This window comes from Arvicola amphibius, chromosome 1 (genome assembly GCF_903992535.2).
Source record: "Arvicola amphibius chromosome 1, mArvAmp1.2, whole genome shotgun sequence".
In the NCBI taxonomy this organism is placed as follows: Eukaryota; Metazoa; Chordata; class Mammalia; order Rodentia; family Cricetidae; genus Arvicola; species Arvicola amphibius.
Window position 1 is genome coordinate 5,738,754 of NC_052047.1, and position 18,074 is coordinate 5,756,827.

Below are 18,074 nucleotides of genomic sequence, written 5' to 3' on the forward strand. Positions count from 1 at the left end.
ACACTGTTATTTTCTTGCTGGGATCTTGAGCTACACAATAGACAGGGTGCATGTGTCCATATCTTCTCTGTCAGGGTTCTCTACTGTACCATGATGCTCAAGATGCTGCACTACAAAATGGAGAGATCTAGAAGAAGAAGACTCAGACAGGGGAAGGGAGTATAACGTTTCTGATGGCTCAGAATATGGGGTAATAATTACATGCTAATAGTTAGCATATTCAGACTGGAATTATATTCATGTTTATCTCTAGTGGTCATATCCTTTACATATTGTGCCTTTGTAACTTCAAAGTGGACAATGATAAATACAATCTTTCATAGTATGGCAGCTTAGAGTCGGGAAAAGAAAAAGAAGTATGTTTGCAGTTTGATTTCAGCTTAACTTGCTCTTAGAAAGAAATATCATCTCTAGTTAATATCAGACCAGGGAGCCAAAGCCATCAGAGCTTAGAGCAAGGCTAGATTTTGTTGAACATAGACACGAGGATTATTTCTTTGGAATAGACTGGAAAAACGTATGTCTGTACAGTAAAGATGTACACACTTTGCTAGTTTCTTGAACACAATTATAAAATTCTTTTTCTAGCATAAACAATAATCATGAAAGCTTAAATAAGAAAGTACTGCCATTTTAAATTTCTGATGAGATTTTTTTTATTTGAGGTGAGATAAGGAAAATAAATATTATTCAACAGTTTTCATTATGGCCACACAAACTGATTCTTTTATGTTTGTAGCAAGTAATTTTGTTAATTTATTCAGCTAAAGCTAAATAGCACATAACTATTTGAAGCCCATTTTAGACTTGAAGAATAAAATGACAAGAAAATTAAATGAAGAAAGTAGTGTTTGGGTGCCATACAGCATATTTAAGAATTACTCAAAGGAGGCATAAGGTTATAAAACTAATTTATACAAGGCCTTGTTATGAAAAGCAAACCAGATATTTGTATACTTAAGAAATGAACAAGGTTGTATCTACAAATGCTCTGGTCATATGATGGCATTTATAACAATGGTTTGAGGATTGAGAAATACTGTTCTGGAGTTAGACAAGTAATGTGGGGTTCCCCTCTATATGTTGTTAATATGCCTTATTACCATTGGTTAATTAAGAATGCTTTGGGTCTATGGCAGAATAAAGCAAGGCAGGAATTCCAAGCAGAGATAGAGGAGGAAAGAAGGCAGAGTCATAGAGATGCCATGTAAACACCAAAGGAGAAAGACACTGGGCAGAACCTTACTGGTAGGCCACAGCCATGTGGGAATACACAGATTAATAGAAATGGGTTAATTTAAGATGTAAGAGTTAGTTAATAAGAAGCCTGAGCTAGTAGGCTGAGCAGTGTTTTAATTAATAGTTTCTGTGTGATTCCACTGTTGCTAGGTCTTCTCCTGCACATGGTCATTTTACCCCATTTATTATTTCTCATAGGAAAATAATTGTAAATGTGATGTCTTCAGATGGTGAGAAAAGACAAATGATGGCTCAGTAGGCTGTGTGTGTGTGCTTGCGTGCATGTATATATGTATATGTGCATGCATATATGTGTGTGCCTATGTGTGTTATATGTAACAACAATAATTAAAGAAGTTATGAATTTGAGAGGAAGTGGAGAAGCAGAGGAAGAGCTGGAGAGGGGGATAGAGGATTGGGAATGGTGTAAATAACACATCCATATATAAAATTATTAAAAGGGTTTTTAAATTTAAAAAGTAAAAATTTGAAGTAAGTCTTTGGTAGAATAAAAAGAAAGGGAAAAAGAAGAAGCAGGGAAAGTGGGAGGAAGAGGGAGTGGGAAGAATGTGGTGGGAGGGGAGGGTGTCGTTACATTGGGAATTTATGTTTTTTTATGAAATAAAAACAAATATTTTTTTAAAAAAATATTAACACAGCTGTTAAATATTTATTAGGGGAAAAACTCTGAGACCCTGGGGTAAAATAATCCAATAAGCCATCATCAATGGACCAGAAAAGTGGTGGTGAAATCTCCCCACATGAGCCTTATTTTATTAACCCCTCTCTGCGTTAACCTTCTAGTGCGAAGGACCCAGAATTAACCTTGAAAGGCAGCGTCTAGCAGCTAAATCTAGCATCCGACTAACAGAAGACACTGACTGCAGTGATCCCAAAGGTTTGCTGATGGCTGAGGAAAAGCGTTTTTAAATTTCTTCAGTGCCATGCCATTCATTTTCATATTAAACCTGGAAGATGGAAATGGAAGAAAAACATGCTGCAGTGGGAAAGAATCAACTCAGGGCTGGATAACAGGGTTGCTTTAACGTTGAGCGCCTAAGAAAACTCATTCAATGTCAACTGTGTTACAACTGTCACCTTGAAGCTACATTAATATTTTATCTACTTGCCAAAGAAATCCCAAATGAACACACTATGTGGGGGGGAAAACCCACAGAAATAGTAATACTCTTTGACTATACTGATGGCTATTAGTTTTTAGTTTCTTTTTTCTTTATTATTCTTAGTTGGCAAGAATGTTACTTTTAAAAAACTATAAAAACTGAAACTGTTATGCTATAAACTGTTCCAGTTAATTCACAGAATTAAGGATACAGCATGTGGACTTCGTTACTCTAGACACACATATTCTTGCACGTGGGAACTGAGAACCTGCTGGGTATGCCAGCTTAAACACGTGCAAAAATATGTTACCCAATTACCTGTGTACAAGGAAACCAAGTACAGATACAGTCTTCGTTTTACTTACTTATGTCTTTCTTGACAAAAGTAATAAAGAAAAAAATACCGGTGCCAGGAGACAGTGTCAGTACAAGACAGCTGACCCAGGCCGCACCAAGAGACAGCATCAGTATTAGGTGGCTGGCCCAGGCCGTGTGGGGAGACAGTGTCAGGGTGAGGGGGTGGGTCCAGGCTGCTCCAGGAGAGAGCAGTGACCTCAGAAACTATCAGACTACTGGAACCTCAGCCTCAGCTCCATCTGCACCTAGATGGGTGAACATCTAAGCCTTGGGCCTATATATACCTGGAGGAGAGATCACTGTGGGCTCAATCCTGCCTGCGCCTGAAGGAACATTCAATGGAGCCATGGCTCCCAGCTATATTGGACGTAGACGGATGCATCCCTCCAAAGCACAGGCTCCACCCTTACTGACTGGAAGAAGAGATGTGGAGTGGCATTTCATTTGTATTTTAATAATTAAAGCTTGCCTGAAGATCAGAGAGTCAAACAGCCCCTCTGGTCAGCTTTACTACCAGGCAGTAGTAATAAACATCTTTAATCCAGGTAGCCACACTAGTTGCCATAGAAACTGGGAAGTGCATGCCTTTAATCCCAGAACTAGAGAGGATTATAAAATGGAGGAGACAACTCTTGGGCACAGTCTCATTCTGAGATTCCTGGAGGCAGGATCGCCATTTTCAGACTGAGGTCGAGGTGAAAGCCAGTGGCTGGCTTTGTTGCATTTCTGGTCTTTAGGTTGATCCCCAGTGTCAGTTTCTGAGATTTTATTAATCGTGCTTCAGGGATGTGTAGACAACAGGGTATAACTCAGCAACACAAAAAGCAACACAGCTCCAGCAGGAACTAGTGGTTATATAACAGCAAGACCTGAACATCCCTACACAGGTGAAGCATAAGAAAATATCATTAAAATAACTTTATGAAGATGATTGAGGTCCTTAAAGAGGAAATAAAAAAGACAAGATCTCCTGAGTAACTTGAGAAAGTGTGTGTGGGGGGGGGGGTGGCAGGGAAGAGGGTGGAAGGGGAAAGGGGAGGAGCAAAGGGGAATGGGAAAATGTATAGCACAGTCCTATCAAACAGTTAAAATGAGAAGGATTAAATATAAATAAATAAATAAATAAATAAAAGACACCTTTGTTTAAAAGGAAAAGAAAAAATACTGCAAGCACTCCTACTCTTCTTGCTTAGTGAAATACCTTCAAGAGAGTACCTGAGATTGAAGGTTGAAATTCAACAGTCAAATATTTCACATCTCAGAAATCCTTTTGCTCTCATAGATTTTTCTCCCAGGATATGATACGATATGATATGTGAGTTCCTGGGATCTACCCCGAGCTACTCAGATGTTATTGGTTTCTTTCACTACTTTAACCGGGTGCTGACCACTGTGATAAAGCAGCTTCACTTCCAAACACTCATTCCCAGCAGGCCCCATGCATGTAACCAGAGACAGCACAGCCGTCTAATGAAAACCTGCTTTTATTTCACTGCCATTAATATTAATATTCCAATCTTCCCACTTCCCAAACACACTGAACAGTGAGCCTTTCCTGCAACAATTCTGATGGCTGCTACTTTTGTTTGCTGTGTAGGAAACCTGGATCCTTGCACAGGCCAGCCAAGCTCTCCACCGCTGAACTACATTCCCACCCCCACCCCCGCCCCCGGTTGCTGTTTTGGCAACCATGAATTCCCTCCATTAGTGTCATAGCATGGCACAAACCTGAATTTCCTTCCTTCCCTCTCTGAGGTCAGATAATGTTTTAAGAGCTAAAGATGGACAGAGTAAAGAGAGTGTATCTGTGCTGCCATTTGTGCTTCTAACATGTCAGTTAGGAAAACATGCACAGACTCCTTTATACGTAAATGAGTTTAAGGACATAAATAAATTATTTCACAATGTGAGTACTATGCAATTAATTAAGATGAGGTGTGAGATTTGGAAGATTCTGGGTGCCTGCTTAGAACTACTGGCCAGGAAATCCTTTGATCAGCTGACAGCTCTGCTGAGCCCTGAGTGTTGAGAAACGCCTGCCCACATGAGGAGGAAAGGAGAATGGCAGTACTTGCGGGGAGGGTTGGGTGTGGGTTCACTTCATCTGGGTTTTAACCTCAGAGCAGTCAGAAGCTTCTGAAGGGTGTTGTGCACTGGGTCACAAGACTTGTATTTTTAAAAGAAAACTGTATTGAACTGATAACAGACGAACTCTGTAAGAGGGATGAGAATAGAAACAAGAGTTTCCGTGAGTTCGGCACACAGATCAGCAGCCTCAAAGTGGAGGAAGAGAAGAATTGGTTGTAGTGTGTTTAGAGGGGGATAGGAGATGATGTCATTAGCTATGAGGCTTGGAGAGAGAGGTGGTGAGGGTAATGCCCAGATCCATGAGAGACAAAGAACATGGGTGATCTCAAGTGTCACAACAAGGATGAGGGAGGGAGGGGAAACTAAAGGGGTAAAGAAGAATTCAGCTAAGGACATGTTTGAAATGCCTTCTCTTCTGCAGGGAAATCACAAACAGGAATTGCATGTATAAGTCCCAAGTTCCAAAGAGAGATTCAGGCTGGAAAACTTAGTTTGGAAATTCATCCATCTAGAAGTTATAGCTAAATCAATGACCATATTGAAATGAACTGAGGAGGTGAGGGAGAGATAAATTGGAAGCTACAAACAAGATGCACAGTGAATGCTTCCAGCTAGAGTATGTCCAGCATAGAGAGGTCCCCAAAGAAGGCTGGAGGGATGAGAGAAATGGAGAGGAAGCTACAGATCCATAGAGTGCAAGATGAGAAATTGCTGCAAAAACAGTCACCCAGGTCAAAGATGTTGTATGGTCAAGTGAGGGCATAATCAGAGAGCTAGCAAATGGATTTGGCCAGAAGGAAGCCATGGGTCAGCTTAATAAAAATAGTCTCATTACGGTGGCAGAGAAGTAATGTAATTCTGGTGTGTGCGTGTGTGTGCATGTGCATGTTTGTGTGTGTGTGTGTGTGTGTGTGTGTAAATTAGCAAGCAAAGACAATTACTCTCAATGACTCTAAAAGTTCTGATGTAACAGGAATCAGATCTATGAGTGGGTCGTTAAAGGGTGCAGGGACCAAAGCACCTCTGTGTCCTTTTGTTTTAAGAAAGGGTAAAATGAAGTAGGTTTACCTGATGCTAAGAATATTTCTAGGAAGGAGAAATGATAAATAACCCCCCCGGAATTGTTTTTTGACAAGCCCGTTCCTTCCAGCTGAATTTCCCAGCAGGTGCGATGCCTCCTCCCATTCCATGCAGGTAAGGATCTGTCTCTAGGCTTTTGGTTACTCTGTTGCCCCACTCTCTGTCTATTCCTGAACTGATGCTATACTATATTAGTTGCTGGACCTTCATATTTGATGGTACAGGTTCCCCTGCTATAGTCACCATCATAAATAGCCCACCTACTTAAGCCTTTATAGTTCCGGACAGCGTTAGAAACTGTTTGTTTGGTAATACATCTCTCCAAATGCTGTCTTGGAATGCTTATTGGCTCCATGTTGAATCCATAAACGAACTTCCTTTCTCACACTATGAACCATGCAGTGCACATGCCTGCACACTCCTGCCTTCCCAGAAATCCAGGGAATGAATTGGGAGGACTGTGGATTCAGTGTTGGCCTGGGCTACATGACGACACTCTTCTTCAAAAACACTCTACTAAATTTCATATAATATCAATAGAATCTTTGTCAGATTGGCTTCCAACCTATAAACATTCTTACACTATGTTAGGATTTATAATGTCTTTTAGCAAATAATTAAAATGAGTGTATTTTGTACACAAATATGCATCTTTACACATTTTTATTTATATATGTACATAGTATATGTGTTGATATATTTTACATACTTTGTATATCTTTTTGATTCATGACATCATTTTAAAATGTGGTATTGGACTGCTTACTGCTAGCATATGTGAATGTGTATTGATTTCATATACAGCATTTTTTCAAGCTCAATAATTTAAAAAAATATTTTAGGAACATATTTGAACCTAGTGTGGGAGCAATGAGTATTCCTTTCAATTCTTAATCAGTTCTTTTGTTTAACTTCTTGTGTATTGACAAGAATCGTTGATAAACCTGAACTGAAGTAAGATCACACATATTCTTAACTCCATTCTACAGAGAATTGTTTTAAGGTCATTAATTACGACACTAGCTAGAGGTTTAGTATATCATCATCTCGATGGTCCCTCTACTCATCTGAAGTTGTGATTTTAGCATCATGAGACAGGTGATGCTTTGCTAGCCAGCCTCTTGTGTATCACAGGAATAATCACGTTCTCACTCGCAAATTGTTATCATAGTAGTCATTAATTCCTAAATCTCGACTGTTTCCTTTTCTGCCTATGTGTACTAACAAACCTCATGTCCCAGGTGCTTTGGTATCTAGCAGAGATCACAAGACTGAGTTCTGCTCAACACAGTGTGGGGAAAGTTCTGTGCTTCCTGAGTAGTCGAGAATCAGCTGTTGTCGTCATCGTCCCCTCTCTTCCCGTGTGTGTTGGGAAAGGTTGTTCTCAGTTCATCAAGCTACAAAGTATTTAATATTGGACATCAGTTTGTGTGTCTACACATAAAGCGTGTGTGTGTGTGTACATGTGTGTGTGCACACTTCATTCTCTAGAAATATTTCAAACCACAGATTTACAGAGGTGTGCAGATCGTTATAAACTCACAACAGCTCTGAAACCTCCAGCCACCTGTAACGCCGTACTGAATACTCCTGAAATTCCTGAATGATGACAATTCATCTCTAGTCAATACAGCTGGATTTGAGCCCTAGCACGCTGTGGTGTGCAAAGACCTCAAGGACAGAACGGCCTCGCTCCTTGATGGCTGGTACGAGGAAGTAGAAAGCACAGATAAAAGGTTACTGGATGGGAGGAATAAAGTCGTTCAACCTTCGGTGGGCTCATTATCTGTGCAATGAGGCTAATGATAATACAGCACATGCTTAACTAACACACGGGATGATTTGGAGATTAAACTAACTACAGCTTTTGGAATTCATTAATTGTAAAAACTATAGAAAAGATTATTTTGTCCTTTCAGGCTCCCGTCAGAACTCATTTTGACCAATGATAATAGATAGTGAAAACTTAAATTGGTTTTCTTAGGTGAATGGAGTTCTTTTTTTTTTTTTTTTGTCAGAAGTATTTAAAAGGGCCTGCAAAGTTCCTGGTGGTGTTAGGAAGAAAGTCTAGCAGTAGGATCTTTCTACCCACAGCTTCCTGACTTGAGATCAGAGTGATGTATCGGAGCAGGGAAGCAAGTGAACCGTTAGGGCGCTTTCGGTAGACTGAGGAGTGGGGGAAGGGTGGGGTGAACGTGGGATGATTTGGCCTTACATCGGAGCTCTTACTAAATATGTGACTTTGTAGATGTTATCAGAAATGTTTTCACTTCTATTTTCTCTTTAGTAAAATGGACTGAAAGGAAGAATGAATGGGTGGGAGGAAGAAGGAAGAGGGAGAAAAGGATGAAGGGGGAGGGAGAAAGAGAGGAAGGAAGAAAGGGATCCTTCCACAGAGAAAATTTAACTGACATTTAAATAATGTGCGTGCAGTATTTAGCATGGCACTTGACACACACTTAGGATTGCAGACAGCAGTCACTGTGACTTATTCCACCCGTAGGCTGCTATTCATCAGGTACTGATTATAGTTCAGCATCCTGTAAAGATTATACATTGTTATGTGTGTTTCTAGTCTAATATTGCCACCCATGTTAAGTAGCGGCTAACAAAGACAAGCCCTGTTTCTGAAGGGAGCCCATCTTGAAGAGCACACGAGGCCTAGGCACGGCGCTGCTTGATGTCTGCTAGTTTCTAGGATTAGTGTTCAGGGATCTTCCTCAGCAAGCCAGGTCATGAAAGCCAGCAAGTGTACAACCAGTCAGTGTTCTCCACAGTCTTTTCCTCGGGTCACCCACATCCTCATACACCTACCAACCACAGAGGCTTGGGAAGTAGAAAGCAGAGGTCTTTGTGGCCTTTCTGTTCTAAGAAAGAAATACAGAATTAGCAGGAACTTCCTGACCTGAGGCAGCTGCCCTGTGAGTTCTTGAGCTCAGTAGTCACACTGGGTCCCCTTCCATCACAGGTAGAGGCCACCCTGCTCACTGACCTCATCCTGGATGGGGCACTAAACTAAAATCCAGGACGTTCTTTCTCTTTTCAAGGAAAGAGCTTCTACACTGCATACTTGTCTAAGGCACAGAAGCTATTTTCAATGATTTCTGTTCTTAACAAAAAAATAAAAACCCATTGGGAACTGCTATTTGTTACGGTTTATGTGTTTATCTAGCCCTCTCTGGAGAGCTACAATTTGAATTTACTTTCTACTTGAATTTCCTGATGGTCATCACCATGGAAGTATTAGTAAACAATCTTATTTGAAAGTTTTACCAGACATAGTGAAAACGAGGAACAAAATACACAATAGTTCCTAGCCTCTCAATAAGTCAGAACCTGATACACACAAACAGACCATCTCTCTTTGGGAATTCTATTTATTCATGTACAGTGGTTGAGAAACTACTGTAGAGGAGCATAGTGATAATATTACAGAAGAAAGAAATTAAAATACCGCTTATTTATTCAGATAATATATTTAAGAAATATATTGTTTTGAAGGACATGGATCTCATTAAAATATGTTTCCTAGCCAATGAAAATCCATTCTCACTATATCGTTAAACTACATTAATAATTGTTAGTCACAGAAAATACTGTTCTGAAATGGGCTCTGTAGAAAGCTCTTTATGGTGAAAGGTCATTTTAGTATAAAAGATAAAACTTTGTGTAAGAGGTTTTTGCTGACTAGAAGTTTTCGCTGTGTCCTCAGCAATTTTTATTTAGTAGTGAAATGGCTTTTTTGGTTAAACTATCTTTAGTGATTAAGAGGATGCAGTCTGGCAGGCCTGGCATCCACCAGAAAGAGGAATTTTGAGACCTATGCCAGGCTGATTTCTATCTGCATACCTCATAACCTGAGAGCAAGAGCGACCTTTGAAGTTGCTGAGTCTGCCAGACTCTGAGGCATGCCAGTAGGAAGGAATTTGTGATTCTTCGGGTAATTCAACCTCAGACCCCCTCCTTGTATTACGGGTACCTAGCTGACACCTGGCTCTAGGACATCCCCGTGCCCCAAACACTGACCAAGTGTTTAATCTTGCTTTTGACACCTCTGAAGACAGACAGACAGACAGACAGACATGTTCTCATACTATTTTACCTTCCTTTCTTTTTTTTTTCATACAAGACATCAACACATCTTGGATGTTGGGCATATTATCCCTCCTCCATGTCCCCTACATTCCCTCTTTCTCTCTTTCCCTTCCCATTATAATATAATGTCATGCAATAGTCACGAATTTGAAAGCATTCTAAAAGAATTGAAGATAAAGAACTGAATATCATACTCTCCAACTCCTCACCCCAACCCTTAGAGTTCACAGAACACAACCTCATGAACAGTAATGGCAGAACATTCTGTTCTGACGGTCCACTTGGCAAAAGTTCGCTGAGTTTGTTCCACTTCTCCCACCAGGCCTCTGCACTCTATTAATGCTCTTATGGTCTCGATTTGAAAGTGATCCTATAAAAATGATTGTATCATGGTCATCTATACATTTTAGTCTACAAATAAGGAATTTGATGCAAAAAATTTTTAACCCATTCTCATGAACCTACTTTAAACCTGAACTTGAAGGAGAAATGGGTTTATGGACATATTAGGCTGACAGCTACAATAGTGGGGGGCGGGAGATGGAGCACAATGCTGAAATAGCTGGGTAAAAAGACACGGATTTACCAGCAATCATTCATAAACAACCCAATTGTCCTTCAACAAGTCAATGGGTAGATAAAGTGTATTGCAGCCACAACATCACTTCTCAACACAAAGGGGGGTGTTAATGGTTGATTACAGTGCATTTAATAAAAGAAGCTTGGCTCAGAGCTAAGCACTGTATCCTGAATATATACACCACTCGAGGAAAGACAAAAATAAGGGAAGGGAAAACATCACACTTGTGACAGAAACACAAAAAGGAGAGGGGCTGACAGGAAGGGGGCAGGGGCCATTTGGAGGGAGGAGTCGAGTGGTGGTAATCATAAAGTTATATGTAAATTAGACATCAGCAAACAAGACTTTTAAAACTGCAGTGTTGCTGATGCCCCGGGAGCACTGGGAAGCACTGCAACCTGCTCACACTCTTGTGCCAGCACACTAGCCATAGTGAGTACTCACACTCCCGTGCCAGCACACTAGCCATAGTGAGTGCTCATACTCCCATGTCAGCATGCTAGCCATAAGTGAGTGCTCACACTACTTTACCAGCACACTCGCCATATGTGAGCTGTTTACCTGCTTAAGAACCATGGAACTTTAGTCCTCGTAGTTCTGAGAAGCCCAGGTGTCTCTCTGGGCCTCATTAATGAGTTCTCTTTCCTCTTCATCAAACAGCCCCGTTTCCTGACACTGTCATCTTAGGGTTAGGAATTCAGTAAGTGAATTTGTGGGGAATAGAGCCGTATGGCAGAAGAGTGAGTAAAATGCTCTCCCACCTTTCCCTGGCTGATGAGTCTTCTCCATCCTCACTGCCTAGCCAGAGTACCCAGAATCCTCTGCATGCACTCTCCAGCCAAGCCCATTGACTCCATGCCTACAAGCTTATTTTTATTTTTCTCAGAATAATAATACATAAGGCTTGATTTTATCTTTATTTGTTCCTAGGTTATAGGCTCAAAGATGGAGGTTGTGCAATTATTCACTTTTGTAAACATTTCTTAATATTTAACAAACTCATACAGGAAAAAAAAATCTGTGTCTTTCCCATGTCAGGAAGTCAAGAGTATGTGTGGAATGAACAGTTGAAGAAATTAATTAAACATGTGAATGAATTTCTTATGTAACTACAGCATTGACGACCAGGCAGGTTTTATTTAATTAGGTTTCTTTTGTTGCCTTAAGTTTGTCTTTAACCCGGGGAAGATCAAGGTTCTTCCTTCCAGGTTTCCTTTTGTCAACAATGACCCAGAAGTCTCAGTCCTAATCCTGGTAGGATTTGGTGTCCAGGTTGCTGTTTTCGTTTTATGCACTAACCTTCCTCACACCAGAATCTTTTCACACAGGCCTGTCTTAGACAATGTCCCTGCCAGCTCTGGGCTGAACCTTCACAGTTCCCCCTCCATCCACCCCATGCTAAGGAAATTCTTCTCCAGAGTCTTTGCATCATAACGTGTACTTCTAGTACTTAGAAGTGGCTCTGAAGGATCATTTACAACAAATGAAAATTTCAGATTATCTCCACACAGGTTGGAAATGAAGCCAAACAGGCATGAGATTGTAGAAACCAGGAAAACAACACGCACATACGAAACCCAAGCCACAGGGCACCCGGTCACTGTGGCAATGACTTTGAAAATGGCCATGCAAGAGGTGAGATCCTCAGACTTGGTGAAGCTATGGTCCGTGTAAATACAATGCAGATCTGTTTTAATTAAAATAAGATGAGCTGAGCTTTTTAAAGGTTGTTTAACTTCCTCATTTCATTCTGTCTCCTTTACAAAACCGAAGTGTATTTCCCTTTCTAGTTTCCCCATCATGTTCTCTGTGCAGTCACCAAGAGAAGCTTTGCTGCACATAGGTGTGTTATTTCCTACACATACATGTAAATCAGAAGGGGAACAAGGACAAGCACACGTCACATGTTGGGTGGAATGGAGCAGAGAAGAAATAACTCATCGTGGGTGAAATATGTTCACGGGGCAGATGGGCTGTTTGGCCAGTTTGGTTTAGGTTGAGAAACTGGGTCAAATCTGGTTATTTTGTCCTCTCAGATGAGCAGAAAGTGCACTAGGACCACACTGCAGATGCTTTGGTTGCTCAGCGTTCAAAGAAGAATTTTATTAAATCCATTTGCCATGTGTTTCTATTCAGGCAAAGCCTCAATCTTCTACAAACACACGCAGTACACATATGTCAGTCTATGGACCTCGGTGCCCCTCGGCCTTTAGTCTGTGTTAATTGAGAGCTGACTGGTTTCTCGAACATCTGTCAGGACCACCCAAGCGATTCCTGATCCTAATGAGCAAATTTCAATCAGTCAATATCTGACCAGAGAAGCTGTGAACAGATTTTCCTTTCTTGACAGCTGTTTCCAAATGCCTGCTTTGTTAATAATATTTAGTTTACAGTAAGGTGCAATCATGCAAAAAGATGCAGCTTTTGAAAAGTACAGTGAAGGTGTCCAATCAAAAGAGGTTGTTATTGGCTGACAGACAATGACTACAGTGGGTGGATAATGAAGTCATAAGAATAGGAAGTGTGGCCTGGTGTGGCCACAAGCAGAAACAAAAGACTTGGTGGGGGCTGAGCTTACAGGATGTGGTTGTCATTTCCCTATGAAACTTACTTTTAAGAATCCTCTAATTATAGTGACAAACCAGTAAGAAACCCCAGAAAAACCGACCTTATTTATTGCAATGAAATAATTCTTCCTATTCAGGATATACTTAATAAGTTCTGGGGGGACCTTCAAGGAATAAATATTGTAAGGCATATTTTCACAAGACCATAAAACTTGAGAAGAATGAAAAAGTATTTTATTTAGAGTTTACCTATTGAAAGAAACACCACGGAAGGAAATATATGTGTGCAGGTACAAAAGCGATTAGAACAGACTTAGTGTGTAAAGATCCACATACACACTAGCTCATCTTCCCCTTACATCCCCACTTCTGACGAAGACTTCCATCCTTAAACTGTGCTTCCTGTGTCCTTACTCCATCTCCACCGGCTTGTCTGCTGACCCACACAAGACACTGGAGTTGAGCTGCTAGTCTTTCCTTGGCAATCCCCTCATCACCACCCCTATCTCCCCTCTGGCTGTTATGACTCCTGGATGGCAACTTCATCCTCTAGGGAACCCTCAAGGAAGGACTTCCTTCCTTTATTTTTTCTTATTTTTTTTGCATTTTAAACAAAATGAAATTTTACTGCATAATTTACCTCCTTCTAACCTCGGCTGTGTTCCTTCACACACACACACACACACACACACACACACACATACACACACACACACACACATACACACACACACACACACATTACTAGGAATTGTGCTTATGGCTCCAACCATGCTATGTCCTGACTTTATACATGCATACTTTCTCCCTTCTAGATAGTCAAGCCCGAGTATATTATTATCTATGACATCATTAGGATACAACCCAATGCTGCAGACAACAGGTTCCCTCTGTATAAAATAATTTAAATTAATGATTGCTGATAGAAGAACATCCTGGTTGCAGAAGTGAGTCAGGAAATGGTACTTGTAAAATGGCACTGGCCCTCCATTTTTTCCATCAATACTCTGAAGACACTCTCCCAGGCAAACAGTCTAGCCACTAACAGAATCCTCAACATTTTCTCTATCAGCCACACGAGCCTTCTCCAGTTCCTCCATAGATATGTCCCTCTCCAACCATTTCCGCAACATTGTCCTTCCATGTATGTCAGAAGGGCTCTGGCAACTTATTCTTTTCAGTTGCAAACACTGTTCCAATGCGAATCATGGGATTGTCTGATGATATTTTTCTTTTATTGAAAGTGGAAAAAATCCAGTTGTGAGTTAAGTTAAAAAAAATAATTGCTTGAGAAATAAAATGCTTGCCTGTGTGATGCCTGTGAGCCATTCTGAGGAAACCAAGCTGACGTTTAGTGCAAGGCTTGAAGAAGTCTAAAAGGACCTTCAACTTAAATGACCAAATCACCAGACAATCAGAAAGTGCTGGAATTCCGCAAGCAAGGGGCCTGAGATGGTGCAGCAACATCACCCCGTTCGCTGCCTCTGGCACAGGTCTGTACATTTCGAAAATATGTGCCTTTAGGTTTTGTTTATGTTGGCTTGTTTTCCAGTTCTGATAGCAGAGACGTATTTCCTACCTGTCGCTTCCTGGTATGGATCTGACTTCCTGGATAGAATGTAGGAAAGGTCTTCCGGGAGCAGGGAAAAGTGATCACATTCAATGCATATTTAAGAAATAGTCAAGAGTCATCTGTCCCTGTGAGACCCAGCCCTACTAACTATTCTCTATATCCTTTAAAACAATTAAATCATCCTAGCACATTCAAAATGCCTTATTTTCTATCCTCTGTGTGAGGCTAAATATAGACGAATGGGAGCAGCCCCACACAGCTGATTTGCTGGTTTACTTTCTTTGAGAAAATGAACTCAGTGTGTATAAATCAATACACTTTGGGGATGAAAATCCTTCTGTATATGTATTGCTTTCAGTGGTTAATATGGAAACTGCTTTCAGCCAATGACTTAACAGAATATAGCCAGACTGGAAAAGGTATATATAAAGAGAGTAGGCAGAGTCAGGAGAAGCCACAGAGCCGTCAGAGGAGAAAGACGTAAGCTGCTAGCTGGAACCTTGCTGGTAAGCCTCATGATAAAATATAAAATAATAGAAATGGGTTAATTTAAGATATAAGGGGAACTAGAAAAATGTGTAAGTTAATAGATCAAGCAGTCTTGTAAATAATATCACTTCTGTGTGATTATTTTCGGGTCTGAGTGGCCGGGGAATGAACCAACAGCCTCCTCCTACACATTTTCTCTTGGGAATTCCAGTTTCTTTGCGACTCAGAAGTATTGGGAAATATAAACATTGCTCCACACTGCACAGCTTATTATACCAATTAATTTGCTCTCCTTCAAGTCCAGCAGATTCACAGGAAATTAAATGGACTTATTCTAATGAATACTAACTAATATTAGTTAAATTGAAAACATTCATCTCTAATTCACTTGATTTCCTGCTGATAGAACTCATCAAACTACTTAGATCTGATTTACTTCAACTTCAGAGTTTTAACATATTAATTTCAATATGTCATGGTCACTGACAATCAAAATATCAAGCCTACACTAAAAGTCACAGTTGCTATAGCAATGTTATCTTTCTGTCAAAATAAAAGACCGCAAGTTCATAAAGCTGCACCTCTCTCAAAACTTCATTTTCTTTTAAGTCAAGTTAGGTGTGTTTAGGAATTCTGATAATGCTAAGTTAAATTTCAGGTTTGAACTTCTTTCAAATGGGCAAGTGTGGGAAGAGAAAGGAAAACTATCCACATGGTTTATTATAGACAAACACTTTGGGTGATGAGAATCCATCTTCCTATAGAGAACCCACATTTTGGATAAATTCCTCAGAAAATGAGAAACTGTCTTCCTACAGACATCCCCACATTATAGATAAAATCTTAGGTAGTAAGAAACTGTCAATAATCAGTGTGAGCTTTCTGCTTTGCTGTAGTCTTTGTTTCTTTCTAAGAAATGGTTTTGTTTTCTCAAAAGTGTCCTAAAGTTCAGAAATTCTGAGCATGAACAATGGCCGGAGCAGCCAAGCTGGCCTCTCACTTCTCCCAACCCTGGGCAGCTCACGTTCCTCCAGGGAGATCCTGCGTGACTGTTACTCAGGTTGTTTTGAATCATGCCTCTCGATACTCAGATTTTTCTGAATCGTTACATTCGAAGCCTCATGCATATGAAGTCTTTGGCCTCTTTCCTAGAAAAGCTGGACACTCTGTAGCATGAGTGTGCTTTCCAGATGCATTTGGATAGCTTGGAGCAGCTGTTATCTCCTGCTGACCAGCAGGGCCTGGCTCCAACTTTCCCAACAGGAAGCGAGCCTGGGAGGGGAGCAGAGCTGAATGTCACGAGTTAGCAAAGGTTTTCCTGAGCTTGCATCATGCTTAATTGTATCAAATGCAGCTCATTATGTGGCTAAGTCTGTGGGCTTCTTGGAGAAAAAGAACAAGGAGAAAAATTTCTGGCATTTGAACAAAACCAGAAATCTCTGTTCATTTGAGATCTCAAATTAGAATTGAGTCATAGGATTGCCAAATTGCTCCTGCCGGAGTCAGCTGGGCTGGTTTGGCGCCTTAAAGCACAATATACATGTTATTAAGTCATCTCACTTTCTCACTCGCTAAAAAGAGGGGGAAATGTTTGCTGAAAGCAAGATTTGGCCAGAATTACAATACTGTCTTAGTGTTAAGTCTTAAAACTCTGTAAGGAGTCTTTCTAAATATTTGAAAGTTGACTGTTGAAACCCTATAGTGTTTCTTATATAAAAGCTCTGGTGAATCAGTGCAAAACACACCTTTGGGTGCCAAATGCCTTCTACCCACGGTGGGAGCCTAGATTCCTTTCTCCTGTATCCGTCCTTTTACATCCAGCAAATTATCAGGGTAATATAAAGGACAGCTCACCACTGAGAGTGTTCATTCTTGTTGGTCATGGCTGTTGAACTTTGGAAAAGACGTAAAGTTTACAATTTTGACTTTTATTTCTGGTGCACACAGTCCTATATCCATTACAGTAAGAAAGAGTGGAGGTGACCCCTGCCTGTGGGCTGGCATGCAGAACATTTCAATCGCTGTTTTACCTGTGAGAGTCTGGGTTTGTCACTCTACCTCCTGACTGTCATGTTGGCTCTAAAACACGTATAAACAAAACCCATCTCAGGAACTCTAGGATGAGGGCCCTGCACTTTCAGTGAAGAAGTTATAAACCTCCAAGCTCCTGAGCTCACAATGCGGCGGCATCAACATTTGAATGAAACAATTGAAATCTCTATGGGTGGGAACTTCCTTGGCACAGGGTCGGCTCTTATTCTTATTGGTCTCTGCTTAGCAGCCCATTTTCAGAACTGTGGTTCAGTTGTGTGGGGCTCTGGGAAAGTGTGCTGATGTGTTGGGTGTAAGGTCATACTGTGGAAAATCCCTCCCACTACTGTCCAGTTTCAGGTATATCAGATGAATTTTTCATTTTCGGTGAGAACAGCCAAGGATAAAAAGAAAAGGTTCCAGATGCTAGGGCTTCGCTGCTGTTTAAACACAGGATAGACAGCACCTGGTACTCGCAGGCCATGAGAGTCACAGTGTTAGAGGACACTGACTAGAGGTGTGGTCACTGAGCATCAGAGTCACAGTGTTAGAGGACACCGACTAGAGGTGTGGTCACTGAGCATCAGAGTCACAGGGTTAGAGGACACCGACTAGAGGTGTGGTCACCGAGCGTCTTTGTGTCAGGACCACCACACACGCACACGCACACCCTGCTTTAGCCCAGAAAGTATCTTTCTTCTTCTTCCTTTTCTCCTCCTATTCTTCTTTTCCTCTTCCTCACTCTTTTTCTTCCTCCTTTTCCTCTTTCTCTTCTTTTCCTGCTTCTCTTTCTTCTTGATTCTCTCTTTATACTACTAGAGGATTTGAATCCATAGCCTTTGAATATGCCA